We start from the raw sequence: 15,904 nt of genomic DNA on the forward strand, positions 1-15,904 counted from the left end.
AACCCACTAACGCCCTCCCTTCTTTTCCTCCCTATGACTGGATAGGTGTTAACAGGCCACTTAACACACATTTTAAGGGCCATTCAAGGTGAAATACCTTGCAACGCTAGCAAAAAAAAGTGCCATGGGAACACCTGTTCTCACTTTCAGGTGACATTGTAAATAAATAAGTGGGCAGCATTATCTCTCGTAAATGTAAACAAACTTGTTTTTCTGAAAAAAGAAAAGGAGTACTTGTGGCACCTTAGAGACTAAGAAATTTATTTGAGCATAAGCTTTTGTGAGCTACAGCTCTGGCTGAACAAGAAGTAGGACTGAGTGGACTTGCAGGTGCTAAAGTTTTACACTGTTTTGTTTTTGAGTGCAGTTATACAAGAAAAAAATGTACATTTCTAAGTTGCACTTTCATAATAAAGAGATTTCACTACAGTACTGTATAAGGTGAAATGAAAAATACTAATTATTTTATCTTTTTACAGTGCAAATATTTTTAATGAAAAATAATAATATAATGTGAGCACTGTGTATTCTGTGTTGTAATTGAAATCATATTTGAAAATGGAGAAAAACGTCCAAAATATTTAATACATTTCAGTTGGTATTCTATTGTTTAACAGTGCGATTAATCACAATTTTCTATTCGTGATTACGCTTTTTGAGTTAATGGCAAGTTAACCTTGATTAATCGACAGCCCTAAAAAAAAAAATCCAATATTGAGTTAAAATGATCAGTGATGAAGAATCCACCACAATCCTCAGTAATTTGCCCCAGTGGTTAATTACTCTCACTGTTTAAAATGTATGCCCTATTTCCAGTCAAATTTGTCTATCTTCAACTTCCAACCATTATATCTTGTTAGCAGAGAAAGACATATTTATTAAATATTTGTTCCCTCTATAGTTAACTGAAGTCAAGTCACCCCTTAACCTTCTTTTTGTTAACTCAAGGAGCTCAATCTGTATAGTTTAACTATATAAGGCATCTTTTCTAATCCTTTAATCATTCTTGTGGCTCTTCTCTCAACCCTCTTCAATTTATCAACATACTTCTTGAATTGTGGGCACCAAAACTGGACATGGTATTCCAGCAGCACTTGCACCAGTGCCAAATACAGAGGTAAAATGATCTCTCTACTCCTACTTCAAAGTCCCCATTTATACATCCAAGGACTGGATTTGCCTTTTTGGCTACAGCATCACACTGGAAACTGATGTTCAGGTGATAACCAGAAATGATCCCCAAATCTTTTTCAGAGTCACTGCTTCCCAGGATAGTTTCCCATCATGTAAGTATGGCCTATATTCTTTGTTCCTAGATGCATACATTTACATTGTCATATTAAAACACATAGTGTTTGTTTGCATGCAGCTTACCAGGCGATCCGGATATTTGTGACCTCTCCAAACATTATCAGTGATGATTTTGTTTTGTTCCACATCATTAATAAAAATATTAAATAATGTAGGGCCAAGAACCCATCCATCTGGGACTCTACTAGAAACAAACCCATTGATGATTTCCTGTTTACAATTACATTTTGAGACCTATCAGTTAGCCATCTTTTAATCCATTTAATTGTGTGCCATGTTAATTTTATATCTTTCCAATTTTTTTTAACTCAAAACATCATGTGGTATCAAGTCAAATGTCTCTCAGAAGTCTAAGTATATTACATGAAGACTATTATCTTTATCAACCAAACCTGTAATCTCATCAAAAATATGAAGTTGTTTTGACAGGATCTATTTTCCATAAACCATTGTTGATTTGCCTTAATTACATTACCCTCCTTTAGTTGTTTATTAATCAAGTCCTATATCAGCGGTGTCATTATCTTGCCTGGGACCAACAGCAGGCTGACAGGCCTATAATTACCTGTTATTTAGGTCATTCTGTTTATCCTTTTAAAAAATTGGCACATTAGCTTTCTTTCTTCTGGACCCGCCCCATTCCTCCAAGAGTTATTGAAAATCAGCATTAATTAGCTCCTCAGAGCCAGCTCTTTACAAAGACTTGGATGCAAGTTATCTGGACCTGGTGATTTAAAAATGTCTGACTTTAGTAGCTTCTGGTTAATATCCTCCAGAGATACTAGTGGAATGGAAAGAAGGTTATCATCACCATATGATGGGACTCTGTTCTCTGTTTTTCCCCAAAATACAGAATAAAAATATTTATTGAACACTTCTGCCTTATCTGCATTATTATTAATAGTTCTACCTTTCCCATCTAGTAATGGACAAATACCATTGTTAGGATTCTTTTTGTTCCTAATAACTTAAGCAGCTCCTGCTTACTGTTCTTAACTCTGCTGGCCATGGATTTCTCTTTTTCATCAATTTTCTATAGTTCCTAGTCTCTGATTTATATTCATTACTATTAACTTCTCCTTTGTTCCATTTGTTATATATATTATTTTTATAGCTGCCTTTACTTTCCCTCTAAACCAGGTCAATCATTTAACCAAGACAGCCTTCTTCTTTGATTGCAGGATTGTGACTTTGGGCATCTAGTAAAGTTTTCTTAATCCGATCCCAATGATCATTCACATTTTTCTGATTAAATTCTTTCTCCCAGCTCATATGGGTCATAATTGTTTTCAGTTTTGTGAAATTGACCATTTTAAAGCACCAAATATATATATTATTGGTCTGGACTTTGTTTGCACATTATAAACGTGATCAAGTCATGATCATTTGGACCTAAGCTCCCATTAGTTTTTTTAAAATTGGATTCCCTTCATCCATGTCCATACCATCTCAGCTTCCTCTCATGCAATTTATGTATGATACCACAGACCCCGGTGTGACCTGGTGGACTAGGCCCAGAGGTCCCTGCCACACCCATCTCAGGAAAGGAGCAGTGGAATTAAATCCTTCAAGTGGCCTAGAGAGACTGCATAGGAAGCAGCCAATCAGGGGAGGCTGCCAAGGGCTTGCCAGTCAGAGGGTTGCAGGCTAGAATAAAAGGAGCTGCAGTGCTGACCGGAGTCAGTTGCTGCTTGGAGCCTGAGGAGTGAAGGCAGGTGCTCCTCGTGGGTGGAAGGACTACAGCACCTTGGACAGCTCAGTGTTGGCAGGGACCAGAGGAGTGAGAGAATGCTCCTGGCTGGCTGCTGAACTTGAACATAGAAGAGTCCTGAGGTAAGGGTGAAGGTGGGGACTGCAGGGAAGTGGCCCAGGGGCTGAAAGCAGTTTCATTAAAGGGACACAGTGGCATGTGACTGTTATTCTTAGGGTCCCTGGGCTGGGACCCAGTAGTGGGCAGGCCCAGATCACCCCCATAGGCCACTGGAGAAGTGGCCTACATTTGGACAGTGATAAACCCCCAGAAGAGGATCTGAATTACTTAGTGGCCTAGCTGGAGAGCTGGGGCCAGAAGGGCCCAGAGAGGGTGAAATCATTGCCTCCAGGGAGGAACCCCAGGGGGTATGGCCTGATACCAGAGCTGGAACTGTTAAAGACTGCAGACACATCTGACCAGAAGGGGTACTCGTGAGAGGTAGGTGCCATACTGTTACACGTGGTCTGACTTCTGATGACATCATTCTGCTTGTGGTTCACAAAGTCACTGTTCTCATTGCCCACAAACTTCTCATTTTTATGGCTTCAGGTCTTAAGTACCTCTTTGGTTGCCCATGTTTCTGATCCTTACAGAAGAGCTTGTTTTACCGGAGTTTTGTATAGTTGTCCCTTAAGTAGTCTAGGTGTCTGTTTATCATAAACCACCAGGCGCTCATCAGCCTTGCTTGCAGTTCTCTGTCAATTTTCTCCATTTGCTGCTAACCAGCCTGCAAGATACTTAAACACAGAAATCTGATTTAGATGTTGGCCCTCATATTGATATTCATCTGTCTTGGTTCTGCCCCAAACACTTCAGTCTTTTCTTTCCTCATTGTGAGACCATAGTTTGTTAGTTCATTGTTTTAGGCATCCATCACCAGGACCAAATCTTCCTCACAATGGGTCATTAGTAATATCATATGCATAGATCAATTTCATACCTCCTGTTGTTTGGATTTGCTAATTTATCAAGCCCATCACAATGATGAGTATTGGGCTAAGTGCTGGTGCCTGGTGGAGCCCAATCTTCGTCTCAAAAACCTCTGTGATGCCAAAGGGCATCCACACTTTTTTTTGTCATGGAACCATCATACATCTGGACAAGATCCTCTGGTACCCTATACAATTGTAGCAGAGGAATGAGCAGTCACCTAGGCACTTTGTCAAATGGTTTTTCCAAATTGAGGAAAGCCCAACTGTGCTCGATGTTTCCTTCTGGCTTCTTATCCACCAACTATCTAGCACTGACCGTATGATCTGTTATCCTTTTTCCCTTTTCTAAAACCAAACTGCTGCTTTCCTAGAATGGGCTCTGCTATTCGTTCAGTGAATGTGGCTATAATACTCTACAATAGTTTCATGCAGTGGGACAACGCTTAATTTCTTAGTGCTTTGAACAGTCATGTGTTCCTGTAGTGGTCCCCCGGTCTCAGGTTTGGAGGGAGGCCACTCTGTCTCACTGCGTCAGGCAACAAAGGGTCAATTAGCAGTCTATGGCTCTGGTCCTCTGAGCAGGGCAGAGCAGTAAGCAGTCTCTAGCCCAAGACTCTGGGCCAGAAGAGGTGACAATCTATAATGATCATTCACAGCCTATCAAGGGTTTTCCATTAAGTAGATCCACATAATATTTGTTAGTTGCATACTGTCTGTCACAAGCAGTCTGCCCCTCCATCTTTTGTGAATGGTGTGTTCATTCTGTCTTCCTTCGTTTTGTTTCTTGTCTGCATGATTGCATACATTTTCTTTTTGAGAAGTTTGAAGGCAATTGTTCAACTCATACGGCTTGTCTAAAGCTAGGTTTCTTGCCTTTCGGTTGGTTTATGTCAGGGCCAAATTCCATTTTTGAGTGAGAAAAATCTCCTTGAAATAGTGTATTAAAATGGAAATCAATGTCTTGAATATAGAAGAGGTGACAGGGACTAGCAGTGTACCTGAGGTAAATTGTTGTATGGACATAGGAAATGTCTACTTTCAGTTTTTGCCACCTTTTATCTGCATCACTGGCTGCAGTTGAAAAGTTAGTCTGACTGAGACTGTCACCAAATTCATTGAGACTCACCCCCCCCCCCCAGTTTTGTGTGTGTGGTGGGGGTGCTCTGGCATGTTGGAAATAGTTGCTTACATCAGCCTGACCTTATCATGCTCAGAATGAGTTGTGGGAGTTACTTCACATGGGAGAACAGGGTATTAGCATCACTCAGAGGTCTCAACACCTTTTCAGATCAAGTCCTTTAATCCAGGTCTAGCTCTTGTTATGGAAAGACTCATTAACTTCAGTGTGAGATCTGACCCTAATCTATTTCCTGTCCTTTAGGCATTGGTTCTGAGGATGGGGGAGAGATGTTTTAATAATAAACTATGCTCTGGGATTAACGAAGAGACACTTTCTGTACAGCTTCTATTTCACTAAGGGAGGTAGGGGTGTGTGTTGTGGGAAATAAGGATGTCCGAAGGTGAAGTAGGTAGAAAAGGAAGAAGGCCTCTGGTTGTGGGGATGACAAGGCTGGCCTTTAAGTCTAATTTTTGCTCTGAAAAGCATTCCATTGTCTCTCTCAAAATTTATTCACAAATTCTTCTAAAGTCCTTACTGCTGCCTACCACTCCATAAATAAATACCCCCTTGGGTGCTGACTTGAGACCCATGGCTAGGGAAGGAAGTGGGGGAACAGATGGGACAGTGCATGGCAGAACTTTATTGGAGGAAGCTTGATGAAGGTATCTACATCCCCCAGTGTAAGGGCAAGGTAGGTCAGGCTGAGACGGGCGGGGGGGTCTTGTGGCAGGAGAAGGTACGTTGGTGACTGAGCTGGTCCTGAGGCACTGGGCAGAGGTGCAATGTTCGGTTTGGCTGCAGGCAAGTAGCCAGAGCCTGGGGCGAGCAGAAAGCCTGAGGTCCCAGCGCAGGGGAAGGGAGCGACACACACACACACACACGCTGGAAGAGGTAGCCAAACAGACGCATGCCACCTTTGACAAGACACACGGCCACTGCCCAGTGAGCTCACAGTGGCTGACACCGTTTGCTCGTTTGCACGCACGCGCTGCCCGACATAGCTGGTGCCCCCCGGCAGCCAACGCCCGGGGCTGCACGCGGACGCAGGGCGCCAGCCCGCACGCGGAGCCCCACGGAGATGCCCGGCGAGAGGCACCGACACCCGCGCACCCCCGTGCGCCGCGCCAGTCCGCAGCCTCTCCCTAGGGGAGCCCGGCACGGGGCTGATTGCCGCCGCCCCCGGCTGGAGCGAAGCGACAGCCCCCGGCGGGAAGAAGCGGTGAAGTTTAGGTGAGTGCTGCCCACGCCGCGGCAGCCGCTCCTCTCACCTGGGGGAGGGGACTGAGCAGCTGCCGCCGCCGCCGCCTCCTCCTCACTAGCAGCAGCGGCGGCGTTGTGCGGAGTCCTTCCCGCACCTCCGCCTGAGGAGACCCAGCAGCCGGAGACGCCGGGGCCGGGGCTCGCCCGCCGAGGTCAGCCCCCCAGCCTCCGCACAGCGAGCGCGCACCGCCAGCCCCGGCAGCGCCGGAGGAGAAACGCCGCTGCCGGCCAACAGGTACCGCCGCTTTGCTGGTGTCGGGCTGGCTTTGAGCAATCCCTGGGCTTTATTGGGCGCTTCTGGGTGAGACCCTCCCCCCCCACCAAAGGGGGTGGGAGTTTTGCTGGTACAAAGCCCGCATACAATGCACGGCAGGGCTTGGGGTTGCCTGTTCCCGGGACAAGAGCAGCGCAGTGAAGGTGCGCGGTTAACTGGAGAGGTGGGTTCATCTTCTGCCGGGGCTGGGAGAGAAGCTGCGGTTAGCAGTTGTTCTGGAGGCCGGTGTTGTGCTGTTTCAGTGGGGAGCAAGGTTAGGGGCTCTGCTGCCGCAGCCTGCGAGAGAGGTGGCGGTGGCAGAGACTGTGTATTTGCAATGAGCCGGATAGACGATCAGCTGCTGCTGCTCTCTGGTGTGCTGATCCCTCTCTCTCTCCAGAGGTGCACCTTTGCCCGTTCTGCATCGCACTGCAGTAAGTTAGCAAACCACCGGGTGCTTAGATTGATTGATTGCAGTCTTGAAAGCTTAGTTGAGGGGAATATGTGCGTGTATACATGGGAGGGGTTAGGGAGAAAGTTGTAGCAGCCATGAGTGCATTGGATGTTTCATGATTCATTAATCTTCAGTTAGTTCCTACTTAATGTCAGGTCCATTTGTCTCGCTGACCTATATCGTTTTGTTCATGCCACAGTAAATGTCATGTTGCCTGTTGGCTTTTCATCAATTGTTTGATTCAATAAACTTGGCCTCTTAAGCATTCAGTGTGACTAATAGAGTAGTGAGTGGATGAAACAAAACATGTAACTGGAAACTTGAACTGCCAAGGCCCATCTCCTGAAACTTTCTGTTGAGGTGGCAGCCTGTGTGTCTAAATAGCTTTCCAAGAAGGAATTCAAAAATATTGCAATGTTTTATTTGTCTAAAATTTCAGATGTCTGAGGCCAACTTAATTTCAGTTCGTTCATGTTTTACAAAGTCCAGTTGTGCTTTGATTCATTTTGTTGTATGAAAGAAGTGTGAAGTTTTTTTTAAATGTCAGAAGTGTTCACATTAAATTTCTGACAAGTGCACCTTTTTTGAGGTGGATTAGGGATTTCCTCAGAACATTACATCATGAATATTCTTCCTCTTCCAAACAGGCAGTCTTTGAGTTCCTCTGGTAATAATTCTCATGGAGACTGTTTTATAGAGGAAAACCAATGACCTTTTGCAGTATTGGAAGAAAGGAGACGTTTTAGTCATCTTTAACAAACAATTTTAACAGGTTAGTATAGCTTCCAAAAGCCAACATTGTAAAAATATGTCAGCAAAAAGAAAAGGCATGGCAACAGAATGAAAAGAGGTAGCAATATTTCCACAAGTGAGGGGGGAGGCAGACGGGGGCTGGGATGGGGTAAGCCATAACTCAAAACCCAGCTTTTTTAAAAAGAAATGCCACACTCCTGTTGAGGTTTAATAACCTGTTTTTTCCCCCCTCCCTGTTTTGTTTTTTAAATGGATTTTTTTTTCATATGCAAAAACCACACGATCACCATTGTCTCTGAAAATTCTAGGAAGTGCTGTAGGTTCCAAGGAGTGCCTCAGACCTATGTGAAAAATATGCCTGGACAGGCTTTGCAGATTAAGAGAGAGAGTGTGTGTGTGTGTGTGTGTCAGAGAGAGAAATGACAATCCAGAAATACTGCATCGTGTGTTAAAAGGATAGGATGTACAGAATGACAGCAGCTTCTAAGAAATAGCTGACATCCAGAAGCAGAATCTCTTACAGGGTTGTCATGATGCCCCATGTTCATTTGTGGGGGAGGAACAACAGGGACATGCAAAATAACAGCAGTTTATCAGGAAATGAAAGTCCTCAAACAATGCTTTATTAGGGGACTAATACTCCACCTCAAGTTTTAAATATTTTGGGCCAAGATCTAGTAACCCTTTTGGAATTAGTAGGATTGCATGCATCTAACAGAATACAGATTCTTTTATTTGTCTGGGAGGAGGAAATACGTGCAGGATGCTACTTGCAGAGGCTGTTTCATAAGCTAATAGAATATGGTATTTGCAGTGTTGTTGTAGCTATGTTGGCCCCAGGATGTTTGAGAGAACTGGTGGTGAAGTAATGTTGGGTCAGTATTAATACCTAGATGGATAGATAAATTGCTTTTTAAGAGTTTAAACATTCTGTGAGTAGCAAAGCTATTACAGATTAAAGTAAATTGTGTGGTTTTACTGTGTACAAGGATTTTTGTACCACCACTCCTATGAGGCAAAATGTCATCCATGTGGTGCCTTTTTAGGATGCAGGTGGACACTCTTGACAGTTGCTGAGATTGCTAGAGGAGGAAAGAATAGAATAGTGAAACAGCTGTAGGGGTCTCTAAGGTGCCACAAGTACTCCTTTTCTTTTAGCTGTAGGAGAGCTGCTAGAGCAGCATGTGGACAAAGCAGGAAGTAGATTGATTGATGTTTTTACAAACAAATTTATAATAGGCTGACTAAGCCTATGGTAGTAAGACAACATTGTTAAAGACTGTAAAGACAGTCAGCTAGGTGACAGAACTGGATTTCTGCTTTCCGTGCTTGCTTACATTGTAGCATCTCTAAATGCTTTTGAATTTCCCTTTTAAAACAAACTATACTTTTGCAATCGAGTTATTTGAAATCAAATAACTAGAGGGAAGCTTGTTTGAATGTTAGTATAACATTCATTTCCTCTTTGAATTCGCATGACCTTTATAGTGCATTGGTGTGTGAAATATACATTCTCACCACACATAATTTTAACAGGTCTGTTTTTAGCAGGCATTATTTCTGTCATTTTCTCTGTTTTTATAATTAAATTTGTCACACAGAACATATTTTATAATGAAAGCTACGCACATATTGTAACTCCGTATCCTTTGTCATTCCTTGGTCTGCTGTGTCCACTCTATGGCCAGTTGTTCCCCACTGTTTCCACTTGTGGAAACGAGCAAGCAGGATAAGATATGTACAGGGAGAGGAGAGGGATGTGGTATGTATGGACAGTTCTTGCTCAGTGACATGCTGTCCAGAAGCATAGGAAACTCAGACAAGTTCCACAGATGGGAACAGGATGGAATTCAGACCTGTTCCCTCACTGAGATATGCCATCCCCCTGAAGAGCAGTGTGGAGGGTGACAACATTTGAGGGACATGGTAGGAATATGACAGGTTTCAGAGTAACAGCCGTGTTAGTCTGTATTTGCAAAAAGAAAAGGAGTACTTGTGGCACGTTAGCGACTAACCAGTTTATTTGAGCATGAGCTTTCGTGAGCTACAGCTCACTTCATCGGATGCAATAGTAGGTAGGAATATGGTAGGAATATGGCTCCCTGGTGGACAGGAGGCAGTTCAGAGGCACAGACCTCTGGTGGCCTCTTGAGATCGATTGGTTTTAGAGTCAAACCCCTTCTCTGTTCCACTAAACTCTGCTCCCATTCTCAGTGGGGATAATCACTATCTCCTTTCTTCAAAAAGAAAAGCAGCAATGGAACTGATTCTCTTCAGCCTTCTGAAAAAAATGTGGACCTGTGCAAAGTAGTCTAAAGTGCTACCTACTCATAATGCCAGCAATTTATATATACATTGTACTTTTAGTAGTAAATTACTACACAAGATGAAAGGCAGTGGAGAAAAATCGTAGTCCTTTTTGCAGGAAAATCACAATTGTAGGATGGATTGGTTCTTTAGTTGCAAGCTCTTTAGGATTGGGAACTTTCTTCTATTTGTTGTAATGCTCAAGGAATACCTGTGGTGGTATATTATATTATTATTATTTATTAATAACCTGGAGTTTTCTCATTATAATTCTCTACACACCATCAAAAAAATTCTTTGTAGTAACATAGCTCTTCAGCGCAGTAATTTTTCTATACAATGGTTGGCATGGTATGATAGCTTTCTACCTGGACAAACCAATTAATAATGCTGTTAAAAAGTTAAGGAAGTGACTTTTTTAAAGTTATTTTTCATGTGTTCTCACTTGTATACTCTGACAGGGAGAAAAAGCCACTCAGAAAATTCATATATTGGGCATTGAAACTGTTATTGCTAGTTTGTCTAATTTTACCTATTTTTTTAACACCATTGCTGATGGTTTAATTATGCTGTGATGAAAATAAATGATTTGTTGAAGATAAATGATTTAACATAATACTATCAGCCAGGCTTGCTGAGTACACTGTCTGCTCATTTTTAAAGGAATATATGCAGTGTACATGCTTTTTAAAATCCGTATTTAATAGTTCCAAATCATCAAATAAAACAGCTTTATACAATCTAAAACAAACATTTTCCTCCTTTAATTATTTTTTGCCTTTACATGAAGATAATGGAGGCTTTGTCTGAGTAATGCTTGCAATATTGGGCCTGAGGGATATGCTTTTTTCTTTAGTTACTTTGACACACATTTGAAATTTTAACGAATGTAAGCACTTTGTGGTTGCTTAATTATTCTGTGACTGATCCATTAGTAGCAGTTTGGGATGCAAGTAAACAACTTGTGACACCATTGCGCTGTCCTAAACTTTTCGGGGAAAAAAGAGAGAATTTACAAACATATCTGTCACTTCAGTGTTACTAATTAGAGTTCTAGTTGATGTAATTCAGTAACTTCCTCCACCCCACATAAATGTTCTCCTGTTTTAAATAGTGTTTCTATTATTTAATAAACTATCTAGGTAAACTTTTCTGTGTCTAAAACATTTTTGTGCCACAAATGTCAGTTTCTCAGTGTTTCTCAGTATGATCCTTTTGAATTTCATGCAACTTCATAGGGAGCAGAAATGACATTTTCTGCATCTAATAGCAGAGGGATTTTCTGTCCTTCTCCTCTCCCCAGTTATTTTCAAATTTTATAAAAATGTCTGTCTTGAAGCTTTTCAGCTTCATTTGAGGATTTTTTTGACAATATTTTTTCTTTTTGTAGTAATAGTTTTTGTGTGTTTAATAGGAAGTTCTGCAGAAGCTGTATGAATATTGTCAGGTTGTTGTCAGAATTGTTAGAAGTTTTTGGTATCTATATTTTATTCCACCTGACAATTTTTGGCAAAAATAAGACTATAAATTAGACTTGAAAGAAAAAAAAATTACTGTTCTATTTAAGCACAAAAGAGTTTGTGCCTCATTTTGATCGGAGTTTCCAAAAGCTCAAATTCCCATCTTAATCATTTTCTCCTCTTTCTGTACTGCAAAGGTATGACGATGCAGATACACTGTAAAATAATTACAGGAGAACGTCAGAGTTATGAACACCTTGGGAATGAAGGTTGTTTGTAATTCTGAACAAAACTTTATGGTGGTTGTTTCAAAATTTTACAACTGAACATTACCTTAATACAGCTTTGAAACTTTACTATGCAGAAGAAAAATGCTGCTTTCCCTTTATTTATTTTTTTAGTAGTTTACGTTTAACACAGCACTGTACTGTATTTGCTCTTTTTTTGGTATATGATGCTGTTTGATTGTGTGCTTCCGGTTCCAAATGAGGTGTGTGGTTGACTGGGCAGTTCATAACTCTGAGGTTCTACTGTAAGCTTGTAATGTTGGCTATAAAACTAGTCAGACTGAAATGTATGCAGGTTCCTTGCAGATTAGGCTGGAATCTTTGTGTATATACTAAAAAATTGGATTTCATAACTATGCAATCTCCATGAAACAGATAGAAGGGGAAATTGACTTGAGGTTAGTGGACTAGTTTCATGATACATGGGCAATGCTGGCACTTATTGTCATGTAGATCATTTAGTCCAGGGGTTCTCAAACTGGGGATCAGGACCCCTCAGGGGGTTGCGAGCTGCCAGCCTCCACCTCAAATCCCCCTTCACCTCCAGCATTTATAATGGTGTTAAATATATAAAAAAGTGTTTTTAATTTATAAGGGGGGTCGCACTCAGAGGCTTGCTATGTGAAAGGGGTCATCAGTACAAAAATTTGAGAACCACTGATTTAGTTAGAGCCCATGTTCATTTGTCCCACTAATGAGCAGTTATGTGTATTAGTAGACTCACTGGATGTAATCATGGCCCCACTGAAAACGTTGAGTTTTACTATTGTCTTTAATGGGACTACTTGTGTGATCAACAGTTAATCAATGTGAATAAGGGGTTCACAGTCTGGCTTTTAAAGAGGGACTAGTACAACATGAGTAGGAGACAAAAAAAAAAATCAGTGCATGTGTCCAAAGAAATTTCCCCCCAAAGTATATATCATGCTTTCTGCATCACACACTGTGGGCCACCCACCATGAAAAACTGCTCCACTTCCCAGTTATTTCTCTTGTGTGAGTTTATGAAGTATTCAGTTGCAATGGTGATTTATACAGGGAACAGAATGTGAAGGAAGTTTAGCAGGATTGTGCAATCCTGATCGTGACATATAGTCTTTACCATCTAAATAATTTAATGCCAAAGGAAACTGACCAATGCAAGTCATTTTCCCTCTACCACAAATGTATAAGTCTTTAGGTGTTCAAGAGTTGTTTTGTGAAATTGGCAAGAGTCTCCAGGGCTTTTCATCTTCAGCTCTTCAAGGCTCAGAATGGACTTCAGGGATCCATTGTGGGGAGGCATCCCTGGGGAAGAGTAGAGTCAAGAGACGCAGAATGCGGGAATCAGGTTGGCTAGTGGCTGTCTCTAGTTGACCTCTGCTGCTGCTTGTGTTTGTATTATAGCAGTGATTTGAGGTATCCCATAACATATACAAAGGCCTCAATCCTGTGTGCATGTGAGTAACCATATTGAACACTAAGGGACTACTCAAATAAGTAAGGTTTTGCATGTGCTTATGTGCTTGCAGGATGGGGGCCATAGCATGATAGTGAGCTAATTTCAAACACTAGGGACAGGAAATGGCAGGAGAGCAATACCTGTGGCAAGCCATGCACTGAGGCAGCTCAGCCCTCCAAAGAATCACAACAAGATGGTGGCAGTCTTTCCAGGACCTTTCTGTGAAAGGAGAAAAGTCTGTTTCCATACCTCTGGGATCTAAAAGTGGTGGCCGTGAGTTAGCACAACAAGAGTATAACATTCCAGGTTGCAATCCAGACCAGTGAAGGGTTGTGTGCAACCTTGGGTGCCTTACAATACATTGCTGCTTAGGTCCCAACCTGGGCCCCTCATAAACAGCCAAACAGAATGCAGGTCACACCCTGAGTGTCTTTTTGTATAGCTGCAGCCTGCTAGCACACTCCAGTCACACTTCCGCTAGCCTTGGTTACCAGTTGCAGTGTGACCCCAACACACTCCCAACCTTGGATTTTTCTCAGAAAACGTGTTCTGCACTGTACAGTCCTCTTCTGTACAGTGATATTGGAGGTTCATTGCTCCTGTAAGGTGTCAATATACAACAGTTTGCTACTTTATTTGGAGTTACCAAACAATTCAGTTTAAACACAATACTGGATTAGTTTTGATTAAAGTTTATTTAACTACAAGCAATAGGTTTTAAGTAATACAAGTATAAGGCATTAAAATCAGAAATGGTTACAAGAGAAATAAAGAGTAAAGGCATTTAACTTAACAAACTAGACTTGGTTCAAGGTAAAATCCTTACTACATGTTCCCAGCTACAGAACTGACCAAATTCTCAAGTCAGAGCCCCTCCCAAAGTCCAACTCTCTGTTTTCTTTGTAAGGTGAAAGAGAGAAAACCTGAGATGTTTTTGCTCCTCCCTTTTATGGTTCATTTACTCTTTGAAATGCATTTTCCTGAGGGTGACTCCTATATAAAGCTCCTTCCAGCTGTGAGGATGAAGCCGTGGGGTCTTGTGATGAGAGGTTCCATGTTATTGATAAAATGCAAATTGATCTGTTCCTGCCCCTCTCTGCTGCCAAAGAATGGCCACTTGACCAATGACTGCCAACCAACTTTGATGACCCGTGGCTAGAAGTGTCAGTTTATCTTCTGTCTTTGAGAAACTGGTTAACCCATTCCCCAAACTTGTCTCTTAAACACATTTTAGTCATAACTTCAGTTTATGATCATAACTTTATGTACATTACTGCTATGTGCATTTCACCATGATATTAATGACCAGTGAGTTATTAGTTTTCAAATGATACCTCACAAGGCATATTTTGTACAAAGATTATTACAGTGATGTGTAGGGTGTGAATATAAGGGTACATTCAGGTACAGTGAGTCACCACTACCCAGTCAATCCATGGGCTCCTCTTGTTTACCTGGAATTCCTTGCCTCCCCATTCCAGTGCTTACATGTCTCCTGCCAACTTTTGATCAAGCAGAAGGGAAAGAAATATTGTGATTGCAGAATAGAAGGACATTTTAAATCAGAGCAAAAAAAGGGAGGGACAGAAAGTAGGAAATAAGAGCAAAGAAGATAGATGGATAGGGAGGAAAACAGATTAAAAATGGAGTTTACAAATTAGAGATGGGGAAGAGATGCAGAAAAAGAAGTAAAAAGGAAAGGTAGAAATAATAGTTAATGTTCTATGCTTATGGAAAATATAAAGAGATGACACCAATAGGCTTCTATAGAAATTTAATGAGGTTTACAAAAATGAAATATTAAAAGTTAATGATTCCTCTTTCCTTGCACCGCAGACACTTGACTACATTTTTACCTTTAATTGTTTTTTAACATTGTGGATGGAGCAATTAAGTTGAATTGGTGGTGGTTCAAAATATAATTAATGATCTTCATAACTAGAAAAATCTGGGAGAATCCAAATCCTAATAATATATAAAATACATTTTCAAGTATTATTAAAAATGAATTAAGTAAAATCCTCTGATAAAAATAGAGTAAATTTTCATCTGAATTAATTATTAGCCATAGAAAATGTGAAAGGACACCTTTTAAAAAAATTGCCTTCACAAAATAAGGACTTTGTCAGACATTTAAATTTTTTTTGTTAAAACGTATTATTTTATTAAAAAAAATTTCTCCATCTCTGAGTTCCATCTCAATAAAAGACATTCAAAAAGTATTTTATTAGAACAAAAATTAAAACCCTTTTATAATGTTCTGAAATATTGGATTTATTCTATTAAGCTTGGATTTACTCTATTAAGTCCTGCCAAGAGTTACTCAGTTATTTTACATAATATTATTTCTTTATTATTTACATCCTATATAAAATGAAAATAAACATGGCAGTGAGCAGACTTATATTAATTTTATATGATATGTCTGAAAATGAGTGCAGCATTACTATAATTTCATCTTAATCGGTAGAAAACCAACCGTCCTAGAGATGTGGGGCCTTTTTGTCCCTACCTGATTTTTCAAAGCAGACACAGAAGGAATTAACCCTCCTTCCCTTAGCAGTTGCATGGCT

General features: G+C 40.9%; 1 protein-coding gene across 1 annotated transcript in view; it reads left to right on the top strand.

Moving 5' to 3' along the window:
- Positions 1-6,486: 6,486 nt before the first annotated feature.
- The window catches only part of DGKB (diacylglycerol kinase beta), a 510,469-nt gene continuing 501,051 nt past the window's right edge, over positions 6,487-15,904 (top strand). The window contains exon 1 of the mRNA XM_073333812.1: positions 6,487-6,611. The gene's annotated coding sequence lies outside the window, so the exon portion shown is untranslated. The remainder of the gene's footprint in view (positions 6,612-15,904) is intronic.

Source organism: Lepidochelys kempii, chromosome 2, assembly GCF_965140265.1.
Source record: "Lepidochelys kempii isolate rLepKem1 chromosome 2, rLepKem1.hap2, whole genome shotgun sequence".
NCBI classification, from domain to species: domain Eukaryota; kingdom Metazoa; phylum Chordata; order Testudines; family Cheloniidae; genus Lepidochelys; species Lepidochelys kempii.